The sequence below is a fragment of the Falco naumanni genome, chromosome 9, assembly GCF_017639655.2.
Source record: "Falco naumanni isolate bFalNau1 chromosome 9, bFalNau1.pat, whole genome shotgun sequence".
Lineage (NCBI taxonomy): Eukaryota > Metazoa > Chordata > Aves > Falconiformes > Falconidae > Falco > Falco naumanni.
Window position 1 is genome coordinate 35,776,157 of NC_054062.1, and position 16,231 is coordinate 35,792,387.

Genomic DNA, 16,231 nt, shown 5'->3' on the forward strand with positions numbered 1-16,231 from the left:
TAAATGTTATGCTTTTTTGTGTGCTGCCTTCAAAAAAACCCTCTCCGTGTCCTTGTAGTACAACGAAATCTTCCCCATTTGGCTTGAACTGCTGAAGGAGAATATGTTGGTAAGATTTTTACAGAGGGAAAACCTGGATTTTTCAGTAATTTCTCTTTAAGGCTGCCCTTTTTGTTTGAAGTATCATTCAAGCAGGAAATTCCAGTTTTCATTTTGTTTTTACTTAAGAAATACTTTGAGGTTTTTAAACTAAAACCCCCAACCCTAAACTTAGAAAAAAATGTAATCTAGATTGAATGTCGGTTGTTGGGGTTTTTTTTTGAAATTTAAAAATTTATTTTCAGTAGTTCAAAACTTGTGAAAAAATGTTCAAATTCCTTTCTCCTTCCATTTAAACAAGTGATTGTATTCCTGTTTTCTTCAGCGGATGAAACATTGTCTTCTACTATTTTCTAACAAATCTTTGAAATAATTTTTTGATGTTGTATACATTTTCATGCAGGTTTGCTGATAGCTAAACAATTTCAGGTGTTTTAATTTACTGTCTAGACAAATTGCAAAAAGTTTGTGCAACTTCAGGGGATATGCCTTTTAAGTTTCTTTCCAAAAAGGTAATACAAAAAATACTGAAGCTTTTAGTTTACAATTATGCAGCGAAGGAGGTTTTTATAATGACATCATCAAGCCCATCAAAAAATAAAGGGACATCCAGTTTTCAGACACTGAGAGTGGAACTCATGTTGGCTAATTTTCAGTATCCCCAGTGTAGTGCTAGCTGTTTGAGTGGCTGGGACGCTGAATCAGTACAGTCAGTGGTGTCTACAGTCTGATCAAATATGAATGCCAAATTTAGGCTCAGTTTAATTCCTTTGTCTTTACCAATTATGTCTCCACTGGTGCAGTAAGAGTTCAAAGCAACTCATTCAGTTATAGATATCAATATTGTAGATACCAAAGGTCAGATGATTGGAACTGAGTAAGAAAGATGATTTTTCTGTATTGCAATGTGTGCCTTGTCTCGTTGTTGCGTTGCCAAGCGTTGATGAATCAATAGAGCCAGATATTAAAAACAGATGACTTGAAATCTGAAGTAGCAAACGTTTGATACACTAGGGTCTTTCAAATATTGACTAAAAATAACTAAAAAATAGATCAGTACTTTTAATCTATTAATTTATACTGTTAAAGATCAACGAGCTTCATCAAAATACAAGAGATTGGAATAGAACTCAGAAGATAACTAACCTTCAAGATCAGAAGTATAAATTCTGATACATATGCTTCCTTCCTCCAACCCACCAGCTGTCAAATACTATATTGTCAACATAATGCAAACTCTAAGTTCTGAGATCTCATAAACTAGCTGGAAAGTAGGTGTGAGTTTTTTGAGACTATCCTAAACAAGATAGGTTGTTTTAGAAAGATGAATTTTCAGTTCTGGATGTGATGCTGCATGTCCACCCAGCATTTATTCCACTTCTATTTTACATTCTCTGCAGCTTTCAAGCCATTCAAAGGGAATTGATATTTCAAAGATCTATGACTATACCAGTCAGCTAGACCCATTTGGGCGTAAATCCCAAACACTACACAAATCATTTTAAAGGGCAAAGAAAACAAATAAATTTAAGTTTTGCGGTGGTCAAGTGAAAGCTTGGGTTTTTTTCCTACATCCAAATTGGAATGACTACAAACCTAATCAAAATATTTTGTGGAGGAAAATGAATTCCAGGTTAGAAACAGAACAAATAAAAGAAATAAATAACCACTGTATAGCACTATAAGATTTGTGGCCTAAAGGCTGAGAAAATTAAAGGGAATTTAGCTATAATAAAGGTACTGTATCATAGTGAAGTGTAACGCAATTGTAACGTTAAGTCCATTTTGTAGGAACAATAAAAAAGCCCTGAAAAAGGATTTTTAAAATAAACCCTATCCCAAGTGACATTGCAAGTAAACCATACAAATATTTCTCATTGTTAATAATTACTTACTTTAAGAAAATCTACTTGACACGCACACCAGTAAATTCCCATAAGGCATATATCAATACTAATTTAGGCTCTGTATTTCCTGGCATCCTGAAAGCTTGAAGGTGCTTGGTTTTATATTTCATTTGTATAGCTATTGCTTCTGAAATAATTGATTCTAGATGTTGAGAATGTTTTTTTCCCATGCTGAAGCCAGTCAAAATCTTGTCCAGAGATATTTTTCTGTGCTTAGCAAATAATTGTGTTCCTGTAATGGTGATAAACAGTATTTCATGTGCATGTCTTATAAAAAGAGTTCAGAAGCAAAGTATGAATAGCATCAAGCCTTTCACGTTATATGAGACACTACATTATAAGATTGTCCTGCGGAGTTATTAACAAAGGCTTGGCTGGTCATAAACATCTCACAACTGCAAAGTACACTTTGCAAACTGAATAATACTAACAGGCTTTCAGCCCAGGGTATTTACCATTACTAAATGCATTAAAAGTTGGCTTATAATCTGCATGATAGTACTCATATATGGCAAAGTGGAATAGCGAAGTCACAGAGGCATGTAGGAGGAAAGGCATCCCTGTTGTCAGGCCTGTAAAGCAGCTGTGGATGTTTCTTGTAGTCTTGAAATGACAGTGGGTTATACCACCTCAGTATTCAGCTTCTTCACTGGAAAATGAATCCATATCTGGATCCACGTGATCCCTCATAACTTCTGACACAATAAACTGGAGTCACAAACCTCAGTTTTGGTCTTGGCACAATAGATTTGCACTTTTTTCCTGCCAGGTGATCTGTAGTGGGAGAGGAGATCTCTGTACTGAATGTCCCATCTGATGAAATGTTTTCAATTAGGGGAGGTATTGACTTGACAATACAGTAGATTCCGCGCCCCCGCCACCCCCCATCCCCTCCCCGCAGTTGTAGCTTCAATCCTTATGTTATTATTGACCAAAAAATGCCTGCTCTGTGAAGGCTTGACATTGGTCAGCAATGACATTGGTCAGCAATGATCATAGTTTGGACTATTCAGATGATTGATTCATAAATCTATCAAAATCTGGATGGATTACCTGTTGTGCTAGTTAATAGATAGGCACAAGTGGCTGCTGCCTTCATCACAGGCTTGATGTTTCTGGCTCTTCATCCTGTCATCTTCTGGAGTTCGTATGATTTTATATGTAACACATCCTATGTTACCACTTCTTTTCGGTCGCTCTAAGACACAAAGTACGTTATTCTCTTTCTGTCCTCAGACAGCTTCTATATTGATGGTATATTTCAGAGGTACCATTGATTCCTAAACCCTGTAACAACTGAAGAGCTTTAAAGCTTCATGATACTGTTATCTTTTTCCCAACAGAGTAATGGGAGACCTCTGCACGCTCCCCTCCAACCATATGTTTATCTGTGAGTGCCATGTGCAGTGGTCCTGCTTGTTCCCTGCATGCTTTAGGGTGGTGCTAGGACAGCCTTCTAGGTACAGGCCCAGGCCCGTGGGGAATTGCCCCATAATGGCTAATAAACTCCTCTGTGCCATTGCCGCTGCATGTGGGGAGGTTGCAAGGACAGCGAGATAGTTTGTCCTTTGCTGTGCTCTGGAAAGCACATGCATCCTTTCTCTTTTGGGGGAGACAGGTCTTGGCATACACACACATTTTCACAATGGAGGTTCACCACAGCTCTATAGAAGCACTGGAACAGCGGCACTTGAGAATTTAAGTGGTAAGGAAAAGAGCTTCTGGGATTAGGTTGTGTCCTCTTAGAAAATAGGACAAAAACTTCACAATGTGCAGCTGTGTTTGGTCTGCTGAAAAAAGGGTATATCAACTGTAGTCAGAGGGTAATGCTTACTTTTATTTACTGGCATCCTTGTTTATTATCTTAACCCCAAAGCTAAGGTCTGTAAAATGAATTAATTTCATTCTGAGATTATTTCCTAATGTGTGAGAAAAAATAATGAATGATAGCTTGCTGTGCTCTGACCTGCCTTTTGACTGTGGTTTCATAGCTAGACAACGAACTGTTCATTCGAAATACTCTGAACTGCCACTGTAGGGAACTTAAGTGAGATTTATCCATCTCCAAATCCGTGGAAGAAAACAGTAATAAAGTGCTTTTTTACTACTGCTTATTTAATGATGATGAAGACAGACAGGGATGGCACGGCTTCTTGTAAGGTTCCAAAAAAGCATTGAAACAACTTGCAGAGACTCATTCATCTTGAAAGTGATAAATTTAAGCTTTTGCTGTAATCTTTAATTTGTGTCTTTGTTTGTAATGTGCAGCAGTACTCCAGCCAATTCAGATTATTGCTATAGCCCCAACTCCATAACATTTGCAGAATGTGTTTTTGAAATTTGTAGGGGTGAGTTCATGAAAATATACCTAATTTGTGGATCCTTGTTACGATGAGTAATGAAACAATTGTTTCATTTTCCTCGTGCCACAGAGTAAGATCCAGGGTAAGAAGAACAAATGCGTTTTTTTTTTTCTGGTTTTGCATGACCTGCAAATTATTTTGTTCTCCAGCAGTTCATTCCTACACAGTTATCTGGCTCTTACTTTCCAGCTGTCTGATATCCATAAGCTGTAAAAAGAGATCTCTACAACTCTGTTCTATTTTTTTTCTTTGAAACTTTTTATTGCTGTCAGGGAATATAAAAGGTTTATACTAATTATTGCCCTAGATAGATTTTTGCCTGAAAAAACCCGGGGAAGTTGGCATTCCCTTCTTATTAGCCTTGTCTTGAGCTGATGGAGGTACTTTGCCATTGGGCAGCAAGTCAGACTGGCAAGAGTAGAAGTTGGACTCTTCTGTGTTTATGAAGAGGTGAAAATGATTATGATACCAATGCATATAATTGTAAGCACAAAAGTGGGGAGATTCAAAGGCAGAATTATTCAGCTTTTGATAAATTGAGGCTGTCTATTCATTTTCCCATGTATGCCTCTTCAGTTTAAGACTACTAGCTGGATAATGGCAGACTTTATTTTATATTGTATTTCATTTGCTTCACAGCAAGAAGTTACAGCAACAACTGGTGTCACTAGATAGTGAGTCTGTATGGTGAAATCCTGACTTGCATTGGAAGCCTCGTGGCAGGAAAGAAAGATTATCCCATGTATGTAGTCAGCCATGCTTTCGAGTGTGAATCCTTTGAGTTAAAGATTGGGGAGTTTTAGCTTTATGTTTTATCCCTGGCTTTCCTATTGGTCTGAAAGGTAACAATGGCCAAGTAACTTCACTGTTCTATGCCTCAATTTTCTTATGGGAAAACTGAGGGAAGAGCACTTGCTTCCTTTAGAAAACACTTAGAGAAAAGCTCAGTGTAAGAGTTAATTATTGCTATTATATGTTATAGTTCTGTAATAATACTTACTACAATATGAATGATATATTACATTAGACTGATTGTATTGACATAATAACGAAGTATAAATACTGATGAGTCAACGTGTATCGCCCAAGTCATAGAAGACCTTTTGGCTATAGATATGATTCTTCTGCAGGAAGAGTGACATGAACAACAAAGTAGTTTAGCAGTGGCTGAGTTGAAAGTGTCTCTGTATGTGTTTTGTAAACTGTGGGTTGGTAGCTTTCTCTTCTGAGTTCACTCAGAAGTCCAGGGCACTGCTTATTAGGTCTGTCACATGTTGAGTGTTTAAAATTGCCTCATTCTGTGCTTAAAAACGGTGGAAGATACAGTTGAAGAGAAGCTACTGTTGATCTCATACAGCTGATCATCTAGTTACTGTGATTATGCTCAAGCTGATTATTTGCTTTGGAGGTTATGAGAGAAGTAGGAGCAAGGCAGATAATAAGATTTTAATCTTTTCTGTGTTTACATAGGCTTTAACTAGAGTGGGTTCTAACAGCAATGTTTAAATTGTATGTGCGTCTCCCCCCTGTATGGCAGAGATGGCTTGCTATGCAACTGAGCTTACTCCGTTGGTTGTAAACTTTGTGGCTAAAGTGGTCTGCCTTTATATTAGATTAAGCTGCCTTAGATTTTCAGTTTTCATGCCTATTACAGCTGGGGCAGTTATGTAGCAGGTGGTATCTCTATTTTCTGTTATCAGCGAGCAAGCTTACGTTGTGTGGATTTGTATTTCAAAGAGGGGTTTCTCTTTGAGTGTATAACATGCCACTCAGATTCTTAAATTGTTTTCTCATTGTAAAGAACAGCCTGGTCAGAATCAGGCACTTCACAGAATTACCTCTGAATATCAAAGTACCCAGGTTTTTTTTGCCTTTTAAAATTTCTTGCTTTTAAAGTAATGATACAGAATTGTTTATAACAAATACACTTGGAAAAGCATTGACATCTTTAAAATGGGATTAGCAATTGCTTTAGAAACTGCAAGGAACTCGCATAGAAATTCACTTGTGAATTCACTTCCTGTGGATTTTAGGTGATTTGGGGTGTTTTCCAGCAAACTAATGGATTTCTTTATAACACTAAATATATATTAAGGAAAATGTTTTACATGGGAGATAACATTATATATATACATGTGCTCGCCTACATGGGTGTATGAAGAGGTAAACTTTACTGAAAGTAAAAAGTATATGAGTAAAAAATCATAATGGCATTCATTCTGATTCAGCAGCCCCTTATACATACTTGCTTAACATGGGCAATCTCATCTCTTTTCATGGGGCTTTTTCAGATCTGTCTGTCCATTGATGGAAATGGATCCCGTTGACATTGTTTCAGGCTTTTAAAGCATATGCTTATTTTAAAGGCCTATTTTTTATCATTCTTCAGTGAAAAAGATGGAATTATTCATATGATAAAACCTCTCTACTGAACAAAGTTTGTAGTTAGAGCTACTGTGAAAAATAGTTCTAGTCTGGCCAAGATCTTGTTTCATATTGTCTGGATAGATTTATGTTTTAGTTAAGATACCTGGAAGAATGTTGTTTAAAAAAAATTCTTAAGTTCTTCAAGGTTAGATGTCATTGTATTCTGAAGTTTTAGATAGGATAAAGAGCACCGTGATAAAGCACTATTTTTTGGGCAACATTTTGGCATCACCTGTTTTAATTCTCATTAAAAAAAAAGGTTAAAATAATTAAGCAAAGCCATAAGTGGGAGTATACCTCTTAAATGAATTCAGATCAGACGAAAAGAAATACACTAGGCAGGAACAAGAACCACAGTTAGATTTTATATATGAAATGTAGCTATCATAACAAACATGGGGTTTGCCCTTATATGATCGTGCTGGTCATGTCAAAATTGGAGTCATTTTTGTGTGTGTGTGATTTTTGTTAACCAAATGTTTAATGATCAAAAATCAGCAACAGTGCCATGTTAGAAAACTGTTAAATCACTGTCAGTTCCAACAAACAAGCTAAATGATAAATGCGTACAAGCAGAAATAGAATTAATCCTTCACCAGCAACTTTCACTGGCTTCACTTAACATACAGTTCTTTAACAGACCATACAGATTTGACAGGTCATTGGTGTAGGGGCACTACAATATGACTGAGTCATGGGAACGCTTATTTAAAAAAACAAAGCAAAAAATCCAAACAAACCAACCAAAAAAAGAAGGGAAGACAGCAAATTTCACCTCCAACATGCACAGCAAGTATGACTTTTTCCACAACCACTGCAAAAATATAATGCCAAAAGTGGACAGCACTTCAAAGTAAGATATAGAAACAATTATTATCTGTTGTCTGAAATTACATTATTTGTTGGTGTAACTTCTCTCTTTTGGTTTAGGTTAAAAAAGGCAGAGATGTTGCCATCCAGGCAGGTTTCTATACTATTCCACCTTCTATTGAGAAGCCGTAAATGAACCTTATAAAAAGGTTTCTTATTAATATAGTCTTCTATTACATATGTCTGATGTAGCAAATTATGCTTACATGGAAGACTGCGGCATAACTCAGTCCTGAGGATACATCACAAATTTCTCCCTCCCTTATACCTGTTTTTTCTTTATGTAGTACAAGAACTGGCTGGTGTATTTCCTGAACTGTGGTGTGCATCTCTTCAACTGTTCAGAACTTTGTTGCTTGCCCTTCTCCCAGTTATTTTTTTGGTGTAAAATAAATTCCTCAGTTTTTCATGAATGGCGCACTGAATTTAGTACAGAATGTTCCTTTTTAAGTGCTACTTTTTAATGCATGTAGATTTAATATCTTTCCAGAAGCAGCAAAAGTAAAAAACATCTGATACACTACTGCTTGATTTGTAACAAAGGAATTAAAGTAGACAAAAGAAAGAAGCTAACTAAATCAGTTAGGAGTGACCTCTTTCAAAACTGTGTGGAGACTGTTTCAATATACCATATTGGAGGCCCAGAGCAAATACATAGTACCTATCAGAGAAGACTCTGAACCAGCCGCAGAAAGCTAAAATGGTTGAACAATTGTGTGAATGTAAATACAAACAGCATAAAGTTAAATCACAGTGGCTTTAAGTTAAGAGCATGCAGAAAAGCTTGCAAGGATTGCATTGAGAGAACAGTTTTTCAAATAGGTCAGGTCCAGCAAGTCTTAAGAGAGTCTGTATGTTGAGCCAGAAATGACTGAAATATTTTCAGGAGTGTTCAGTGAATTCAAATTCATCCATGTTCATTATGAAAGTTGTTGGTAGGATTCTTCCTCCAGTCTTTACAGTGGACATCAGTACTGCTCTTCACCGAGCACTGGTAAAAAAACCCACAGAAACTGACAGAATGAATAGCAATAAGTCTTCAAAACCCTGTATTCTTCCTTCTACTAAAGGTGATGGCTAAACTACTGGCTGTGGTGTGTAACTATGCTAAAAAGTGCCTCTGCTGGAGTACTGCTACTGCTGTCTTTGTTTCTAGAACACCTTTCATGTAAAATTCTAGTGCCATATGATAAATGGCTTCAAGGTAGTAGAGATGTTTATCTGAAGATAAGTTTAGTGAGAAACTTGTTTGCTGGTAAACATGGATGTAAGACACTAAACAGGTAAGCTGCATGATGTTTTATATGGCTAGACACTTTGAATATTTTCATGTGGTGTGGTTTCAAATCAAAGCCCTGGGTTCAACAGTCGGGCCCACTGGGTTTTGGCAGCCTTTCTGCTGAAGTCCAGTATTACCAAGTCAAGTTTTCAAGGTTCTAAAAGAGCCTGCTAAACACAGCTTGTATATATAAATGTTCTTTCCTACCAGTTGACATAAAAACACTTGTAGTGTAACCTGTGAAACAGTTAATGTACAGTTACGAAGAAATAACCTAGCTGTGATGCTGAAGCATAAATATTTCAAAGTAAACCTAGTATTTAGGGTACAGTCTTATTAATGATGTTCTTAACATATTTGGTATATCAGCTAAATCCTTTCGAAGATGTTGGAAGTTGTAGATATACCATTTTCTTGCCTAGTCTTCCTTTTTTCCAGATCAGTATTATAACTCATATTTTATAATAGATAAAGATGAACATTTCATGAAAATCTCACAGTATTCACTACTATGCAGTAAAAGTTGAGAATAGTTTTATATCAGTACTCCATTTCTGTTAATTATTACCTTCGTTGCACTTCCTTGTTTCCAGCAGGAGTCTCATTGTATTTGATTGTGTCTAAACAAATGAGAAGGATTTTCAGAGTGATTTTATAATATACAGAGATGAATGTTAGAATACTAGCATGATTAATATGACAGCTGATCCTGTCTTAATAATAGACAATTGGCTCTTTGTTACATAAACTGCAACTATGCTTTGTCCATCAGGCTTGATAATATTAATCAGTCAAATTTTCTTGCCACAGTAGCACTAAATATTTGGAAAGAAAGGACTGTGGTCCTGAGGACCAAACCAGGATGATAACTCCACTTGTACATGAGATGACCCTTACATAGGCAAGAGTTGTGCACACCTCAGTGGTGCGCCCTGTAATAACACATTAGGTAGCTAATTAGCCACATTGGAGTGGCTAAGACTGTCCACTCCTTGGCTGATTGCTGTTGTCTCCCAGCTTGTCTGTTCTCGTTTACCTATGCTAGCTTCCAAATTACCTCCGGTGTTACATTTGAATCAGTTGGGTTGTTTTTTTTTTGAGATTGTATCTCTGGCTTGATCTTGCTTTTATTTCCTGGCAGATGCATTTCTCTGGCACTAGAAGTAGTATTCCTTGATTTCAGCTGTTTCCCACCTGAAGTGAATTTGTGAGAGCCTGGCTCCATCCGTATATTGTCTTTTTCGTGTTTAGATATGCTCAGTTAATACTTGCTGGTGAACAGGTATCGCAAATCATGCTTAAAATTTATTTCTTATTTTCTGTTGAGTGCTAAAGATGAAAATATGCCTCCCTGTTTTGTAACAGGCCAACACACTTTATTTATCTCTTTTCTATTTCAGAATGGAAATAGTGTTTTAATCTAATAGAAAATACTTTGCAAAAATAGTTATTTTAAAAGAGGCAGGCATTTCATAAATTTTTCAGTGATTTCTCAGTTCAGTTATAAAATCATAGAATCATAGCCTGTGCTGAACACCATATGATAACTCCCTGTCACACACAGGCAGGTTGTCCAGGCTGTAGATTAACTGTGTGTCAGGCATGGAGGCCTCTGACTGGTTCCATGCACTGAGCTTTGCTTTATCAAGAACACCTGGTTTCACTGGAGCTCGCTTCATGCTGCTTCTAGCACTTTGGGAGCAGTTATCTGCCTTCTGGCTTTCCTCTGTGGAGATCTAAACAGAGAGTTATGGTCTTCTGGATGTGACAATTAGGTCGGTGGAAGGCACATGTTCTAAAGTTACATAATGACCTCTGTATGTGTGTGTGTGTGTCTGTCCCTGTGATTTTTTTACTTACCTTGTAATTTAAATATATTCTGTATAATAGAATTTTTTTCCTCTACTTGGGCTCTCAAACACCTTTGCCCCTTATTTCAGATAAACTGAGAGCTGATTGTATCATGTAACAAAAATGTTAATGAGAAAAGTATTTTTTGCTAATTCTAGGTCAGACTATTTATTTTAAAGCTATTATGTAGTGTTATTAATTTCTGCTATTTTCAGACACGTGTTTTCATTCTGAAATGAGCAGCTATGGAAAAGCATGTGTTGTAGTCTGACCTGCTCTTTTTGTCTTGGCTTATTTCACTGTGGGGCATAGAGAAAATGTAAAAAGTGCAAACAATAATAAAAGAATGATGGCTGTTATGTAGAACAAAATGCTTGCACACATACATGTTCTCTCTCCTTTCACTTGGCTTCTCTCTTGGTTATGTAGAAAGCTGATGCTACCAGTTATGTGCAGAAGAAGAGATGGTTCAAATAATCTCTGTAAAGATGCTACACAAAATCTACTGCTAGAAACTTTTGTAAATCCATGAATGATGAGTTGCAAAGGTAGACAAGTAGCAATAACAGAGACTATCAGTCTGAGAGAAGCTGAATATGGACGAGGCTGGTACAGTACCTTTGGTTATTATGAGAAAAAAAAATGGACTGAAATCGGTATGTTTATAGAGAGAAAATGTAAGGAAAGATGCACAAGCAGTACTGTCCTGAAGCAAATACAATTCAGAAAAGGATTTGCTATGGGTATAGAAGGTGAGCAGAGCTTATAGCAAGTTGCAAGGACTGTAGTGATTTTCCCTTCTGCTTTATGGAAAATAATGGTGTTTCTAATTTGTCTCTGTTTTGTTTCCCTTCACTGAGATTTTGATTTCTTCCTCACTCTTATCTCTTCTTGCTGTTGCAGCTTGCATGCTTTAAATTTCCTGCCACGTGAATATTCTTTATGCTAAATTTTTTTTTTGCTGCCTTGTAAAAATTGTTTTCCTAGTCCTCTATCCATCTTTTGACTCTATGAAGAGTGTATTATGCATATTTTAAAGTAACTGTATAATATTTATGAACACAGACAGAACTCCCACGCGTATAATACAATTGTATAACTCAAATAAAGAGCCTATACAGTGCTCAGAAAGCTCCAAGTAATAACATCTCAAAACAGATTGTGTTGCTTATACTGAATTATCCATCAGAAGCCCATTCACATGGACAATGTTTCACCAATCTGATTGCACAATGCATATTCACACACAGAAGAAAAATCAGGAAGATTGCTACTTGTTGTGGACTCTCATAATTTTCCAATGAAAAACATTCTTGCACTAAAGAACAATCATGTTAAGTTTTTTTCCATTTATATGCAAGCAGGACAACCAGGTGATCAGGCCCAGTTTGCATAGGCTTATGAAAGGTAGGTCCTGCCTGACTAACCTGATCTTCTATGACAAGGTGACCCATGTAGTGCATGATGGAAAGGTTGTGGATTTTGTCTGCCCAGACTTTAGTAAAGCCTTTGACACCATTTCCCACAGCGTTTTCGTGGAGAAACTGGCTGCTCATGGCTTGGATAGGTGTGCTCTTTGGTGGGTAAAAAGCTGCCTGGATGACCAGGCTCAAAGACTGGTGGTGAATGGAGTTAATCTAGTTGGTGGCCAGTCACAAGAGGTGTTCCCCAGGACTCAGTATTGGGGCAGTTCTGTTTAACGTTTTTATCAATGATCTGGATGAGGGGAATGAGTGCACCCTCAGTAGGTCTAAGATGACAAGGTGGGTGGGAGTGTTGATGTGCTTGAGGTTCTGCAGAAGGTTCTGGACAGGCTGGACTGATGGGCCAAGGCCAGTTGTACAAGGTTCAACAAGGCTCAGTGCTGCGTCCTGTGCTTGGGTCACAGCAACCCCACACAACGCTACAGGCCTGGGCAAGAGCGGCTGGGAAGCTGCCCAGAGGAAAGGGACCTGGGGGTGCTGGTTGATGGCTACCTGAACGTGAGCCAGCAGTGTGCCCAGGTGGCCAAGGCCAACAGCATCCTGGATTGTACCAGTAATAGTGTGACTGGCAGGACTAGGAGAGTTACCGTTCTCCCCATACTTGGCACTGGGGAGGCCACACCTTGAATACTGTGTTTAGTTTTGGGCTTCTTACTACGAGAAAGACACTGAGGTGCTGTAGTGTGCCCGTGGAAGGGCAATGAAGCTAGGGAAGGGTCTGGAGCACAAGTCTTAAGAGAAGCAGCTGAGGGAACTGGGATTGATTAGCCTGGAGAGGAGGAGGCTCAGGGGAGACCTTATCACTGTCTGCAGGTACCTGGAAGGACATGAGGAAAATCCTCAAGTTGTGCCAGGAAAGGTTTAGATTGGATATTAGGAAATTTTTTTCACTGCAAGGGCTGTCAGCCACTGGAGCAGGCTGCCCATGGAAGTGGTTGAGTCAGCATACCTGGAAGTATTTAAAAGAATGTAGATGTCGTTCTTAGGGACATGGTTTAGTGGTGGGCTTTGCAGTGCTGGGTTTATGGTTGGTCTTGACGATCTTAAAGTTCTTTTCCAACGTAATGATTCTATGATTCTTTATTCCAATAAATTCTTTATTATTATGATTTCTAACATAATGATTCTATGATTTCCTTTGTGGCAGCATCTGGATTTTCTAGTTGTGAACGGGGGCTCTGCTAGGCACAGGGTAAACACATTGATGTCCTCTCCCTTACACTGTTACACCAGGAGTGTTCCTGTTACTGGACTGAGGACTCCTGCCCCCAGGTGCCCAGTCCACATTCTTACCTTTTGCCCTGCATCTGCCATTGGTACCACTCCCACGTGAGGCTGCCCACGTAAGGGATCTTTGCTTGGTGATCAGGGCACTTAAAAAGGACTTACCTTAAGTTAGCCCCTTCAAGTGCCTTCCTATTGCATAGACAGAAAAGGATCTGTTTGCTAGTCTATGTTTCAGGGGGTCAGGCCAGAGAAATTTAAACTGTGCTTTAACTCTTTAGATGGGGGTATGTTAGCATTTGGAGCTGGAGTTCTGATCTGGGAGTAACAATGTGACGCAAACCTATTCAAAAAGCGATTTCTGGTAAAATCATTTGCAGTGATGTTGCCAAATATGTGTATGCACATTGAGGTCTTGTCTTTTTTCAGTGTTTGTTCTGTGTCTGGCTACAAGCTTACTGAGAAAAATGAGAAATGACTGTAAACAGGGACTTTGAACTTCATCTCCCATTTCTCTGATCACTAGGGGTAGCTGTTCTTCGGCATTCTCTTTGTTGAGAAAGCAGTCTTACTTTGTGAATATGGCAAGAAATTATTAGCTAACATGGCACAGATAACAAGCATTGCTGTACTTCTAGGGCCGTGTCATATGAGATATATATCAAAGAATCTGAGTAATTACTTAATGACAAGGTGTAGTATTCAAAAGCTTTTGACCCACCAAAGTTTTATTTAAGGTATAAAGAATAAGACAGACAGAATCTAAACAGGCTCTTGCAGTGGAATCTGAAAACGTTCACAGCTTTTTTTATTGTTAAACTACAAGTGGGGCTTAGATATTTCAAAGGTTAAAAAAGAGAACTTTAGGGTTTATTAGCATAGTGTTTTGCAGGCTGCAGATAGGAAATATGTTTTACAAAATGTGATGATACTGCTTTGCAATTGAATCAAGCTGTCATCATCGAGTCTCAGGTGAATGAATTTCTGCAGTTAGCAAAACTGAGTAAGAAAGGCTTTTATTTTATTCTGGCACGACTGAAAACTGGAGTGTGTTGTTAGAACTGTGGTGAATGGTCCAAAAACCTGTGGGAGTTAAACTCTTCATAAGGTCACAGATGATGGTATCTAATGTCCTTTGTATGAACCCCCAGTTTTCAGAGTTTGTCTGAGTCTTCTGTGCTAGCTTCCATCACTTTCCAGTATATGTACTAATGAAGGGAATTAATTTAAAATCATTTTTCAGTTTAGCAACTTTTAATATTCATTTAAATATTAATCGGTACCTATGTTGTCTGTACCTGTTGTGCACACATAAAATTTATGGCATTTGCTGGCTTATTAATCAGTGTGTTGAATGAGACTTTTGTCTCATTTAAATATGGATTAAAAATTGGATCAGTGTGTTCTTATAATAATTTAACTATGTTATCAGTGCATATCATTATGCAGCAAGGACTATGACCCATATTTTGTGAATAGTATGTTGTAGTCATGCACTAGTGGAGTACACTAATCGAACTGCTTCTGTAATAGTAGAGACATATTTGGACCAAAGATTTTGTTTTTTGAACATCGGTTTCTCTTTCAAGTGACTGGAAAAAACTGCTTGTTAAAGCCCTGCATTTCAATTGCACATTGCTGCATAGTAAGTCAATAGTAAACCTGTTGAAAATTACAGATACTGTTTTCAGACCTCCTTGTGTTAGCCTTCCCAAGATGTCATTGTCATCTGGCTCATTCATGCTCAACTCTCCATTTTCCATCTCTAAAATTATTCCCTAAGTGGGAAGCTGTTCATTTTCTGCCTGTCTCTGGAGTCTGTCAGTGCCTTCATTTTATGGCTATGTCTCTTCATATCATGCTTGAAGTGGATGAGGAACTGGCTTCTAAATGATGATGTGGTTTTTAATTCTGATTAGTACTTTATAAATTCAGGGATGGCAATCTTGCATGGAACAACCTCAGAAATTTAAAGTTAGCAAGAACTGGCAATTCCTGTCGTTCTTGGCCCTAGGTTGAACGTACCATAGGATTGATGCTGGATTCCAGTGTCTTGATTTTTGTTTCTTCACTGATTTCTATCATATATCATTTAGAGCATCTGAGTGTACTGTTTTTTGGTTTTTCAATTATATATGAAAATGAAAGCACTTGTTTGTGCTTTTTAGCAGCTTGCTCTTACTTTCTTTTTTAGCTTTATCAACACAGTTGCCTAGGGTGTATTTAGGTTTACTGGTTCTTTCAAATAGTGCATTGATTCTTTCAGTTTTGTTGTCTTGTTTTCATTTAGGCTCAGGCTACAGGTAAAATCCTAGTGTTTTTATCTTTCAAAATTATATTGGCTGCCACTAGGTAGGATCTATTTTTACTGGATGAAATCTGTTAAAAGCATAGCACTTACTTGTATGTTGCAAGTTCCACAGCATTGTGATTGCTAACAAACTAATGTTTAAACGGTTAATAATGTTGATTTAAAAGGTGCAACATTTTCAATGGAGGCCATAATTAATATATAGAGTGATAAGTGGTTAAAGATATTTTGCAAATCATGCGATCTTTATCTCTTTATTGCATGAGAAATAAGCAGATATTATTCAGTATATTTTGTTTAGCCTGTTTGATCTACCCTATGCATATAATTTCTGCTATCACTTGAGTAGTGATTGCTGCTTACTGCAAAACCAGTAACAAAGTTAGCACAGATGTAACATCATTTTTTCAGCTCTT

The 16,231-nt window shown here is 37.6% G+C and overlaps 1 protein-coding gene across 2 annotated transcripts in view; it reads left to right on the forward strand.

Annotated features, from left to right (window-relative positions):
• The window catches only part of CTNNA3 (catenin alpha 3), a 509,885-nt gene that overhangs the window by 278,619 nt on the left and 215,035 nt on the right, over positions 1-16,231 (forward strand). The window lies entirely within an intron of this gene.